At 38.8% G+C, this 14,089-nt stretch overlaps 1 pseudogene; it reads right to left on the minus strand.

Moving 5' to 3' along the window:
* The window catches only part of LOC117807484, a 68,006-nt pseudogene that overhangs the window by 12,863 nt on the left and 41,054 nt on the right, over window positions 1-14,089 (minus strand).

Here is a 14,089-nt window from a genome sequence, read left to right on the forward strand (position 1 = left end):
GATAAGAAGGGTGGTGTAAGAAAAAAAATTGGTCATTAGGAAACAGAAAATAAACGTTGGAATAGAAATGTGGGTTTCTTAACTGTTAAGCACCCAAAGCTGATAGATTCAATGGGTTCCGATTGCACAGAAAAGTAGAAGGGGGCTTTAGGATTCAGAATACAGTTACAAAGATACTTCTTCAAATATTTTCTTTTTGTATTCACACACAGCAAATGCCTCCAGTCATTGAGCCCAAACGACCTTCCCCTCCTCTGCTTACTCTTCCCTTATGTGCCTTTGTTTGCACTACTCTGCCCATATACCCTTTCATTTGACTTTGAATCCTCAGTTGAGGCAAAATGATGTTGAGATAGCATTGACAAGTCAAAGGGAGTTTTATTAAATTCAAATTACAATGATCCCGAGGAACAGCTTCCACTGCACAGCACTGGTTTGATGATTAAGCCCTGTCACAGTCCTGCCAGCAGCCTGCTCTCACTTCACCCTCTATCCTTTGCTCCTTCTCTCCCCTCATCTATCTCATCTTCCACCCATATCTGACTCAGGGTTAGCTGTGTGACTGTGAGCTGTACATTTTAAATGTGAAATGCGCGCATTGCTTCTACATTGATTTAGTGCATTAATGTGTGTGTGTGTGTGCGTGTGTGTGTGTGTGTGTGTGTGGAAATGTTAAAAAGTGCAGTTGGTCTAGCTCAGGCTCAATCTGTCAGCTAAGACACCTCCTATTTCTTCATTCTCACCCCTTCTCATACCCCTCCATGCAGTGTCTGAATCAGGGAAAAGGCCACAGCTTTTCCTCTGACAAATCTGAAGGGACAGCAGTAAATTGGGTGGTGCAAATTGGGCCATATGGGGCCCTGCTTTATGCAAAGTGAGGCAGTTCTAGCAGAGGACCAAAGAAGACAATAGTTCTTCATGAAAACCTCTTTAAAGTAAAACATGAAATAAGGGCCTTGAAACCTTCATACTTCATATTGAGTGTAAATGCTTTTCATACTGTTAAGTTTACTTTCTTCACTTTGTTGCTGTGAAACAATGACTTGAAGTGCCATGACACAATGGGGCATAGCAAGGCTGCTTTCTCAAGTGAAGCAACGTCCACAGAGACCAACATACAATAGAATAACAACATACTTGTATCTTGTGCTCAGTGATAATTTATTTGCAAACATATGGTCAAATCACAGTTCAGACAAAAGAGACAGAGAAAAAAGTGATTCAATATTGGATTGTAAGTTTTTAAAATAAGTACTGTTTTGGTACCCCAACAATAACCTATTTGCTATACTTTCACAAATATATGAAAAATTCTCAAACCAAATCATTGTGGTTGAGAGAATCTTTATTTGACTGAGCTTGATAACTAATAACCCACCGCCTACTGCAATTAATCCGACAATCACAAGATGTGAGTCAATGATGTTTACAAATACGTCTTCTAACTTTGCATATACAATGAGGTTCATAACACCACAGATAGTTCTGGGACATAAATCTGCATCAGTCACATGGAATATGAAATATGAATATGAATATGAATATCATGTGCAGAAATAAGTTTCAGGCTTCCTCTGATTCACAAGACAGGTTCTCAAAATGATCTATCTTTGAAAAGAACATACATTCAGTGAAAGGTCATCTTATCTTACATGTAATTGGGTTGAACAATGTCCCTGCCTTTATCTTTTTTCCTGTAGGATCAAAATCACTCACTGCTGCAGCTGACTTCTAACTTATTCTTTCACTGTGTCATCAGACCTGGAAGCTACCTGACCCAAATAAGAGCCCATATGGCAGCAGCTACATTGTATTAGCATTGGGAGTCGGTCCAGTTTGGCTTATGAGGGTGGATGATTTTTTGTATGTACAGGGATTGGGACAGAAGACTTAGGTTGTTGCTGCAGAGACAAAACACAAACACACGAATATACACATCTGTTAATGAAACTGACCGCATGTGTTCAAGTCTGTTAGCCCAGACGCTGCTATACTGCCAGCCACATTGGAGCGAAGGATTGTTAAATCAGACACTACAAACATGACTAATTTCTTCCCTTGTTTGCTTCTTATTTCACTCCTATCTTTACTTCATTTTTTAAAGAAGAGAGCGACTGCGCCTTCAGAAACTTTGCATAATGATGAACCTTGGATAAGACAGCATTATGTCCTCATCGTCTAGTCTGCCAGTTAGGAGGAATCTAGAAATTAAAGTATTGAACACTAAAGCATATAAGGTGATTGTGAGGCCTAGCTGTTCTTTTATTTAAATTGCCTCTGCCAGCTTAGACACTTAAGGGACATTTTATTTGTGTAACTGCATGTGAATATATTTGAGTATGTGTGTATGCGTGTGCACCTGATGCGTAAAACCAAGCACTCTCTACTCAGTCTTGGCACGTGTCCCTCTGGATGAATTATTAGCAAACATTAATCTTCATTAGCATTAATAGCTTCTAAAGACCCAAAGGCTGCTCAAAGACTATTTCTGCCTGTAGCTTTCTGCTGAGTCACCAGTTTCCTTAGAGAGAGACAGTAAATTTGAGTCACAGCTAATCTTGTGAACTCAGATGCTTCCCTTTTTGACCTTTCTGTGAACTTTGATAACAGATGAGTCACAAAGCTCCAAAAACAAAAACAGAGGAAAACGAACAAAAGCACTAATACTAAACAGGAACCTGCACCAGTTCAGACAAAGTGCAATGTTTATTGTAGATTATCATGAGTTCAGTGAGGGGACAAGATTGGAGACACAGATCTCATCGCTCAATAGGATTTCGGAGAGACACCTACAACCCAGATGCATGTCAGGATAAGAGGGAAGTAAGTGACATCTATGGTGTTAAAAACAAAAGGGAACAAAGCTGGTCTGAATCCAGATCAGCAGGAATGTGTTTCTTTATTTAGAGGAAAAGCAACATAGATATGGCAAGATCCCGCACACTCTTGATGTATTATTCTAATAAGGAATGTGCAGTCACCAGAAATACATATCTCTGTCCGTCTGTTTTTGTCTATATGTCTATAAATTATCCATCATCATGAGATACATAGTACATAACTTAAGTGCCAACATTTTCAAACATATGGCCGTCATATGCATACCTGGTTCTAACATATGATTGAATGAGGACTGAGTAGGTTTAGCATTGGACCGCTATATTATTGGTAGATCCACACATTACTTGTTAAAAACTTAAATATATCTCAATGAATGCAGACGATCCAGCAATACCCAATGCAGCTTGGATCCATACAGTTCAGATCCCTATGACATTTGGATATTAGCAGCTATCTTAAGCTTTTAGCTTTTATCTTAGATGAGCTGTTTGTTACTACAAAGCCTGACAGAGGTCTGATGAATTCACCTCTTTTTATCTCCACACACCAGACCCTTATTCTGACACATGTGATGTCACATGGGGCGATTTATAATTCAGCACAGCAATCTTTAGAGACAAATAAAAAGGGGCTCAATATGACTTTTTCATATTTAGAAGTATCAGAGTTTGTCGATAATTATGGATAAGGTGAGTAGCTTAGTGTTTTGCATGCTAGTGAGGCTACTAAGACACATATAAACTATTTGGGAAATTTTTTATTGATTGCAGGATCTGCATCGACCATACACCTGCAAAGTTGTATGCAGCCTCACAAAGAAGGAGGTTGTATATGAGTGTTGAATGTTGGCACTTGATGTGCATTTAGAGGTGTAGAATATTTGAAGTGGTACCTCAAATTGAGCACTTTAACAGGCCAGTTCATAACCGAGGATACTCAATGTACCCGCGTGTGGAGTGAAATCTAGTGAGAAATGATTGGATGATCTTTTAACCGTATTACTGAGACCATTAGAAAATGCATTCCCGGAAGATAAAGGTAGAACATAAAATCCGGTGCTTCTGGGTGGAACAATGAGGAAAAATGCCCAGTAGCAACGTGATGTTAGGAATGTGTCTTCTTCTTTTCTGAAGTTCTTTCTTCCACTGTCAGTCAGCTCAGTCTGTCTTTCCCCTGATGAGCCTAAAGGCTGATTTATACCTCAACTTCTCCCCTACGCAGCAGGGGCTGAAACGGACATGAGCACCACATACTACTGCGTTGATGTGTCCGTGTCGCGCAGCAATACTTTGCCGAAACGATTGAAGGCAGTGCGGTCTCTCTGATAGCCGGTAGCCTGCTTCCGGCCCCGCTATGATCTCTGTTTACTTTTCCACAGAGATTCAGAGCGTGCTATGTTAATCTACAGCTGATCCAATGTGCAGCCGATGTCCGGGATCCCGGAAGTGCTGTAAATGCGGGAAATACAATGCCGCCAAGCGGACCAATCACAGGTCTTGCGGTCCGCGTCGGCTCTACGGGTAGTTACATTTTGGAGGAGGTGCATGTCAGTTACGTGGGTATGCCTCGGCGTAGGTACGGGAGCTATGCAGACCCTTGGCGTAGGGTACGCCGTCAATTCGATGCAGGAGTATAAATCAGCCTTAAGTGCGTTGGCTTCATCTATAGTCTGCTTCCTATTTACAATCCAAAGCGCTGTTGTTATGAAGGCTCGTCAAGTCTCTGTATCTGTTGGCTCCAGATTCACCTGCTGGACTCTTAGGAGGGTAGTAGCACTCCACTTTGCTCAAGGTTTCTGATGGATGAACCATCACACCTGGAACTACTTGTTCTCAACTGGATTCACACTGCTTTCCAAGGGCCTCAAACACCACCATCCCTCTTCAATGCTAAACTCATTAGCAGGCTGTTCCATGGGTACGCCCTGTATCCAACAACTGGAGACTATAGCTGTACTTGCTAGTAACATCCCTGCAGACTGCCAAGGAATATGGCACTTTTTTCTTCCAAAACTAAAAGACACATTCAATAAATAAATAAATGAAAATGAATGATTTGATGTATGGTTGAAGGGCAAAGGTGGTGTGGGAGAAGATGGATGAAATGCCAGCCTTGTCTGTGAGTTTCGAGGAAAAGCAAACATGTTCCTCACAGATAAATATTTGCCAGACATCTTAGGATTGATGAGCTACACAAACCTTTACAAATACGTTTTTTTCAGTCAATTTTTTTCTCTGTTGATGGAGAAAGAGAACAAAAGAGAGACTTACTTCCTGTGGATTGGATCACTGTTGTTATCAGCTTGTTGTTTTGTCACAACCAGTTAATGCACCTCGCTGTAATTTCTCTCTGTGGAGCAGTGATAGAGTACTATCTGAGCTAAAGCTGATAAAGAAAGAGTAATTATATGACAACGGGACAACAGACTGAGTTTTGATGCAGTTAATGCATGGGTATGCTATCAATCTTTAAAACCTTTGTTCGTGCCTTTGAAATGTGGCTATTTCTTTACAGCACTTTGAGTTTTGACCTTAAAAGCAGGTTGATTTTAGGAGACATGTTAGCATTTGACATCACAGGGTTATGTTACTGGGTTAAGACTTGCTCAAGGTGAAGAATTATGTCACCAAGGGTTCTCACATGTTTAAAAAGATGTAGTGTGACTGTGTTAACAATAGCCAACCTCAGATCCACACACACTAAAAGTCAGATGAAGCCTGTGCACACACACAGATGGTGAAGAAACCTCCAACAGAGCACCAGAGATCAACAGAAAAGATGTGAGAGGTGTAGAAAGTGACAGCAGAGAGGTAGTGAGAAAAGAAAGGAAACATGACACTGAGGTGTCTCCAGTGGAGGTACAGCGAATATGCAAATCCACTCTCTAACTTTGACACAATATTTTTCAAAATAAAAAGGATGAAATTAATGTGAATGAATAATGGGTTTAAGGACAGACAGGAGGGGAGAAGTTGAAGAAAAGAAACCAGATGATTCTATTGTTTGTTTGTTTGTTTGTTTGTTTTCTCTTCAGTCTTCAGAATAGAAAGCCAGGGATGGACTCCACTGTCAGACTCATCAGAAACATCTGGCTAATGTCTCTTTCACTTTAAACACAACCTTTTTTTTTGTTCTGTACATTTTCATTCATTATTGATGCACAACTGTTGAAAAGTAGGTGATCGATAAAATTGTTTCTCAGAGCAGCATCTACGGAAACTTTCAAAATAAAAGCTGAAGAAAACTTTATTTTTCTTTTGAAAAGTAAAAAATGTGAAATCTCAAACCAACCTATTTTTCAAACAGGAAAGCACATCAAATCAATACACTAAAATCCAAACAACCTTTCTTCTTTCCTCTGCCAGTGTACTCACTAGAGGAATAATGCCAGCAGTCAATTGAATCTACCAAACATCTGAGGCTCATAACACACACTCCTCACACTCACACAGCAATGAGACAGACAGAGCAGGTTGGATGGCATGGATGGAGGCCTCAGTGGGACAAATAAGTTCATTTCTAGTGTTCATGTCTCAGATCAGATCCTCCTCTGGATGTCAAAATGAATAATGGCAGAAAATATGCCTGCTGTGACTCGTATTATTCACAGCTGAAACCAATATTTCTACAAATCCACTCTCACAAAATTACAAATCAGACCTGCTGCTCCCAGTCAGCCATAGAGACAACAGTTCAGCAGGAGAGTAAACAAACACGCAGCTCCAATATGTGAGAGGAGATGAAACCTTCTGAGATGTTAGTATCTGTGTATTTGGTAAAAATAAAAGGGAGGAGAAAACAGAGGCTTTTAAAATGTGTTTGTTAATGTATGATCTGAGGAGCACGAGAAACAAAAAAAGACAGGGAAATTACAAACAGCTCAGATTAAAGGAGGAGATTCACTTTGATAATGTTTTTGGACCTTAAATAAATAGATTTTTTTTAACAGGATGATTAAAGTGAGGAAGCAGAGGTCCAAATATCCTGTTTTTATAATGAGACCAGAATAAATGGATGGCCAAGGTTAGTGCAGAAATGTAAACAAAGGTAGAGCTTTTCCACAAGGCAGCAACTGCAGAAAGGTGACAGTCTGAGTCTGATCTGCTTGGTTGGGTGCTGCTGTGTCAAACTACTGTGCTAGAAACTGTACTTCAGTTTATTTCAGTTTTCCCCCATACAAATGAGTGATTTTCTAAGTTTGAACCTGCCAAAACTCTTGTATCTCTGACCACATTTACAACCATTTTTTTTCACTTTCCTCTACTTCTTTCTCCATTGATCGCTCTGCCCCAGAGTCCCAGATGAGAGGCAGACTAATTCAGAGCAGTAAAAAGCAGAAACCGACACTGGAAGCCAGACCCATAAAGAGACAGATTTTCAAACCACAACTCTCGTGAGAATTGAGGTCAAAGGATGTGCTAGACCAATGGAAGTGGGTCTGATTTTATTTCACTCTGAGGAAGATATCAAGAAAACCTCACTTGTCTCCCAGATACTCCTCATTAACAGACATCTCACTCTGTCTTTATATTTTGACATTTTTATTCTTAAATCATTGTTGTTTATGCTTTTAAGTCTTGTATTTCAAGTGTTGTAAAGTTTGGATCATTCAGTGATTCCATTAATGTTGTCTCGCCATCATGTATCACTACAGGGCGCATTTAGGTTTTTATAAAGACAATAAATGTTTTGGACCATGTTAATTACTTAATTAAAAACAAAAAAAAAATATTGATAAAACAATGTAGTAATAAAATACAAGTGTTGGATTCAAAGATTAAGAAGTAAAACAAATTGATATTGCATTATCAACCACTTATTTGAACTAATTGAAAAGTTTCCCCTTAAATGTCAATAACTAAAATTTTTTGAATACCTGCCAAAGCCACTAAAATAACAATAGAAATGTAGAGGTCTGTATTAGATTGAAGCTGACAAGATATTTGTTGGACAAATTCACAAATTCTCTGTGGGGATCGTTTTAAACAACTCAACCTTTTCTTCTCTTCGCTATAGTCGCTGTTTTTTCCATTAAATTTGGCAAAAAAAACCTTTAGCAACAGATGTTGTTTTTCCTCTGTGTTATTTTGTTCTGACATGTCGGCCATGTTTTCCTGTAACACGCAGTTGGTGAATAGCCTCCTTCATGGTCCTCTTCTCACAGGGGAATTCTCCTAATGAGAAACAAACCAGCTGGACGCAGGTGTTCTGTATGAACCTCATACATTATTCCAAAGGGTTTCCCTCTTCCTCACCCTCCTCTACCTCCTCCTCCTCCTGTACCTCTGTTTCCACATTCTTACCCTCACCCTCTCTATTTTACACCTCCTCCATCATTCAGAAATCCTCATTTACTTCATCTGTGTTGTTTTTTTAAGTATCTTTGTCTGCACATCTTGCTCTTTTCTTTTCCTTTTCACCACCACCTCACAATCCATCCCCTTTCTTTATCTTCATCCCTGAAGCTCTGATTTACACACCACCCTGCTTCTCTGTTACCTTTCTCACATGTAGCTCCTCCATAGCTGGGCAGACAAAGACAGACAAAGGAGTTGGTCTCATCGATGCAGGTTCCTCCATTCTGGCATGGGTTAGACTGGCAGTCGTCAACGTCTGGAGAAAGAAGGAGAAATAGGGAGAGACTAATTAGATAAACACACACACATACACAGATATAACAGAGAAAAACAGAGCTGTTATGATGCTGTGAGTAGAGGCAGTTGGCAGGTTTCAGCGGTGGATTACAGCAGCTTTGCAGGCAGACAGTGTTTGGGGTAGAAGAGTGTGTTTGGATAAAATAGCCTGACAGCTTCATTGCCGTGCCGCTTTGTGCTGGCTGATATTAAAAACTGATTTACAGGGAGGAAGTAGAGATCCTGCCAGAGGAGCTCCAGTGAGATGACATTCTTGTTGGCTTAGTATATCTTTAAAAAGTTGTGTTCATGAATCACAAAAAAAATGATGATGTCAAAATTCTCAGTGATCAGGGATGTCTAAGAATGAATTTAAAACTTCTTCGGAGTAGTGGATTTTATAACATAGCCCAGATTATATGTATGTTGAGTTTAAAGCTTAGGACTAAAAGCTGCAATATTTCAAATTCTAATGTCTACATCCCACAAGGTTGTGCTATTCGGGTTTTAACCTTGTAAATCTTCCAACTTCAACAAACCTCCAATATTCTAAATGCCTGGAGAACCCTTTAATCGTGTAGTATATATAACTGACCTCATACACTCATGAGCACTCTTTCACTCAGTGTTAGCTACATTAATCATGGGTCATTATTACAGATTTGCATGACATTATTACTCAAAGGTCAACTTATCATTGAGACTGAGCACCACAGGATTATTGGAAAATGTTATCCAACAACAAATAGAAGTATAAGAGACTTCAGAAACTGTGTTAATGGTGCAAATAACTGGACAAAAAAGACTGATAATAACCACATAAATCTGCATCTAAAATGACTACATAGAGTGAGTTTTTCCAGGTCAAGTTTCTGAGTGTCTTGAGAAATTCAAGTGCTTAAATGGCCAATATTCTTATCCTTGCAGGTCAATAACTACTCCAACTAAATTGACTGTATGAGATGGGCTCTCTCTGCCACAACCAATCAACTGACTGGCTTTGAGAACTTGATATGATAGAGCTTTGTCAACACAAGAGGACAGATGGAGAAAAAATGGTTTTATGTTTGGAAGAATCACCTGTTGCGAAAAAGTATCAGTCACTCTACAACAAAAACACATATCCATAACAATATGAAGTCATAGTACACCCTGAGGCTTCACATTTCTACTTCACACTTATCTAGGCTAGGCTAGACCATGATTGACGTCTTCACCAGTCATAGCATCACAACAACCTGCTCTAAAATATACACACTACAAACTTATAAATAGCAGATACATGTGTCAAAATCTGCCCATTTTTTATTTGTGACTTTTGTGAAAACCTATGTGAAGCATATGTCTGTAACAACACTTTGATCCTGAGTGTCTATCAGTGTCGACCTTCCTCTACTCCAGTGGAGTGATGAGAGCCAGAGCGCTGCAAGCCTTCCTCTCAAACTCCACTCAACACCCACTCTGCACAGCAGCCTTAATGAGAGAGCCATCCAACTTTAGCAGGTGGCAGTTTGAGTGAGTGTATGTGTGTGTATGTGTGACACTGTGCTTGTGCATTTGTTGTGTGTGTCCATAACTCTTTGGCTTTCTCCCCAGTAAAACAAAATCAGACCCAGACACCAGCGTGGTCTCTGGAAAGTCAAGGAGAGCAGCACTCCACTTATCTGCTGACACAGAAATGGATGGAGGGATAAACTGGTGCTGACTGCTGGATGAAGCGAACACATGCCACATGCAAGTTCTTCTTAAAGCTGACGTGATCTCATTAAATAGAGGCAGGAAAACTGATTCTGTGGTTATTAAAACGGCAGAGGAGACATAGATATAAAATTGAGGTTAAAATGTGATTGAAGATTGACTGAAAAATAAAAATATTTGATTGCATAATTAATACGTAAACTGCTCTTGTTGCCTCTATGTGTTGATTCAAGGATAGCTGAGGATGAAGGACATGGAGCAAGAGGACACTGGGATATTTGGAGGCTCACTGCCTGCATGTGTCAAAACCAGGGTGAATAATTGAAAAGGGACAGAGAGAGGGGGACCAAGGCAAAGAGCAAACGGAAATCTGTAGGGAGAAGGCCCTCAGTCAGCTTTCCACCATTTCTCTTTTTGTATTGTTTGTCTGTTCAATAGATCAGATTTCTATCACCTGCGTACTTGAATAGAGCTACATTCAGCACAAGATTGACTTTATATCCTATCCATCATGTCCTAAAGACCATTGTCTGTCTGCCCCCTTTATGACTTTGCCCCCTCTGGAGAGATTTTACAGTCAGGTTCATGCTTTCAATGAAGTTTGTGTATGTTAGGGCTAAATAGAAAGGCAAAATAACTTTAAACCTTTAATAAATGAAAACTGAACGTTTCATAGATATGAATTATTCAGGATTTAACCAAGGTGGAGAGAGAGAGAATCCGACAGACAGAAAGAAAGAGAGAGAAACCACTAAGAGGGAAAAAGGCATGAAGAGAAGATTTAACATTTTAGCTGATAACTGGTTAACATTAAAATATAGTTTATTATCTTTTAATTAACTAGGTTATAAAAAGCACTCTATGACACCTATCGGCTGCCATCAATACTCCAATATTAGTACAAACTAGCAATCATTACCACAGTTTATACTTATTTTAACGAAGAAGCAAAAGGGAACATCCTGTATTCAAACAGCCAGGACTCAGACTAGTAGCTAGCTGCTTTTCCTTGAAGATTTTCTTCATCTCTACATGAAAGGTTTGTATTTCCAATCATATGTCATGACTGAAAGTGAGTATACATTTGAGAAATAACTTGAGAGTCTGATCAATGAGGTAAAAGCCCAAATTAGATTCAAATGTCGACATCAAAGCTCAGTTCAGCAGATTTAAATCTGATGGCACTTCCAGAACAGATTCATGTAATTGAGGTGTCAGTTGAGCAGCATGACCAAGAGCCAAAATTTGGATCATAAAGTGCAGGACAAATTTGATAAAAAATAATTGTCTTCAAGTGAAAGCTGTAGAGCCACTATTTACAGTGAAAACATCTTTCTTTGCAAGCTTCTTACTATGAGCTATCCAATCTCAAACAGCACAAACTCTGCTTCCAAAGACCTTTTTTTTTGTTCTTTCCTTTTATACTCCTCTTAGAAATTATGTGTTGTTGATTTAAACATCAAATATTACAAAGAAACAGAATCCTGAACACTGATAGAACCTCTAAAATCTTGCCTCCTCTGATCATTAAACTGAGTGAAACCCAGTCTGACTTCCTTTGTTATATTTTTAATTTTGAAGCAGCAAGTTTTTTTGTAGAGGTTATTTTCTCTCATCCAAACACTCATAAATATTCACTCTCATCAACAAATACAAGATATATCAAAGACAGGGACATTTGAGATGTGTCTACTTGACATTTTCTGTCTGAGACACAGAAATAGATATCGTTTCCTCCATTCAGATTCATTCTTAATGTGAGTGTAAGTGATTGCTGTTTTTTAGTATGCTATGATATCAGGGTGATGAGGAGCAAATATGCCAGCTGTCTATTTCAAAGCTAGATTGAGAAGATCAGGAGGCAGCTTTTTGCCTGTCAGCATAATGACAGTTTGAAAAAGCACCCAGAGCTTTACAAATCAACACTAAATGTAACTTTTAAATAGTATTTCCTGGCAATTTATTTTACGAAGGGAAACTTCTCAAGAAATGACAGTTTATGAAAATTATTCAGACATAACTGCGTTTGGAAATTGTGAATAACCTTGTCAAATAGTGCTTCATTAAGTGAGAAGATGAAGAGGACTGCAACAATGGTAAAAGCTGAAGAGACAATAAAGAGTTATTGTGAGAAAGAAACATCATAATGAGGAAAAATAGAAAAACAGAATATCAGCCATGAAGCTAACATTCTGTGTGTAAAATTGCATCCTTATCAACCAGCAGCAGTGACAGATCTGATCAACTTTTTTAAATCTTCTTAATTGCCTCTGAACCAGAACTGAAATTATTGATGTGGATCCTGTAAATTGGCATCTTCCAAATAGAAATGTTTGTCGGACAGATATTTTGGCCGAAAGTCTCTTTGCGTTTTTCATTTTTCATCATGTGAGACCTTGGATGATTGACTTCCTATCTGAAAGGCATTGACATTTCCTGCTCCTTTACAAAGATGGATACCTTTCCACTGAACCACAGCTCATCCGAACAACAGACCTATGTCAACACAAAACGAATTTCTGTTTTATATATATATAAGAAATTGAGCGTATTTATAGAACAGATATTCAGCATGCTTGTGAATGTAAGTTGCATGCTCTTTATTTGACTGTTTGACAAGAGCCTCACTTTGTGCTACAGTGACTTAGATCTGCAATGATGAAGATTCTAATATTACCAATTCTTCAAACAAACAGTGAGAACCTACATAGGATTATTGACTATTCAGTTCTTCTCCAGTGTTTTAGCATCTTTCAGCTAATCGTTTAGGTTTTCCAGCCCTCAGTTTAAATAGTTTGGTTCAGACTTAGTTAGTTTTTTCTTTAATTTTGTGCCCATCTACAACAAGCAGATTTTTTTTAAACCCAGAAACACACAAAGTTAGAGACCAACTGCTAAACATAATGGAGAATTTAGCAGCAAGAACCATAAGTGCTGGTAGCTTTATACATCATTTTCTTTTAGAAGATTAAATAATATAGGAATTATTTCTCTATAGACTTTGATCTCTACCTTGTCAGAAGATTAATTTATTTGCTACCTCTGGAAAAAAAGATGTGGAAGGAGCCTAGCACGGGAGATTTGGGAACAAAGTTTGACAGGTGCACATTTCAAGCTTTTGACATTAAATACCTTCTGCACTTCAAATTATTTGCTTACATAATGAAGCTTAATAGACAACGTAGGAAGAACTTGTCAAGCCCGTATTGACTATGTTATTATGCACTAAGTAGAATTATGAAGGTTTTATTTATCCCTACTCTCTCAGGAAAATAAGTCTTCTCATGCTTTTCTTAATCTCTGAGATACCTGACACTTCATTCATAAATTCTAATATTTTTATACACCAACTGTAAAAGAGGCTTGATAGTGCTTTTTTTCGGGAGGCTGCTGTCTTGCCTGTCTGAAAATAAAAATCACTGATGTGCTATAATGTTAGTGTGATGACTCTCTGGGAGCAGAGCTCAGCATTCAGGAACTTGGTGGGCGGAGTCAGCTCGTTAGAAAGATCTGGCCCACCTGGTCCTGCTGCTTACCTCACCAGCTGGTGGTAATCAGTCAGTCTCTCTCTCCTCTGGCTCCCCTCATGTTTGGTTTAACTGTCTATGGTTTGACTTTTATCTTACATGACTAATGACAAACTCAAACATTTTAGTTAACCCTCCTATTATCCTTGGGGTTAACTGGACCCCATTCAATGTTTGACGTCTCTAAATTAATGACTAACATCATTTTTTTGGCTTCATATTTCATGACTTTTCCAAATTTGATGGGGACAACTGGGAAAACGTACACAGCGGTATTCCTTGGGGTCAAATTGACCCCAGGCTGTTTCAGCTGTATATAACGTAAAAAATATCAACATTTTACACACATTTGTTTTGGATGATATTGAGGTCAATATAACTAAGGACACT

Source organism: Notolabrus celidotus, chromosome 2, assembly GCF_009762535.1.
Source record: "Notolabrus celidotus isolate fNotCel1 chromosome 2, fNotCel1.pri, whole genome shotgun sequence".
Taxonomy (NCBI): Eukaryota; Metazoa; Chordata; class Actinopteri; order Labriformes; family Labridae; genus Notolabrus; species Notolabrus celidotus.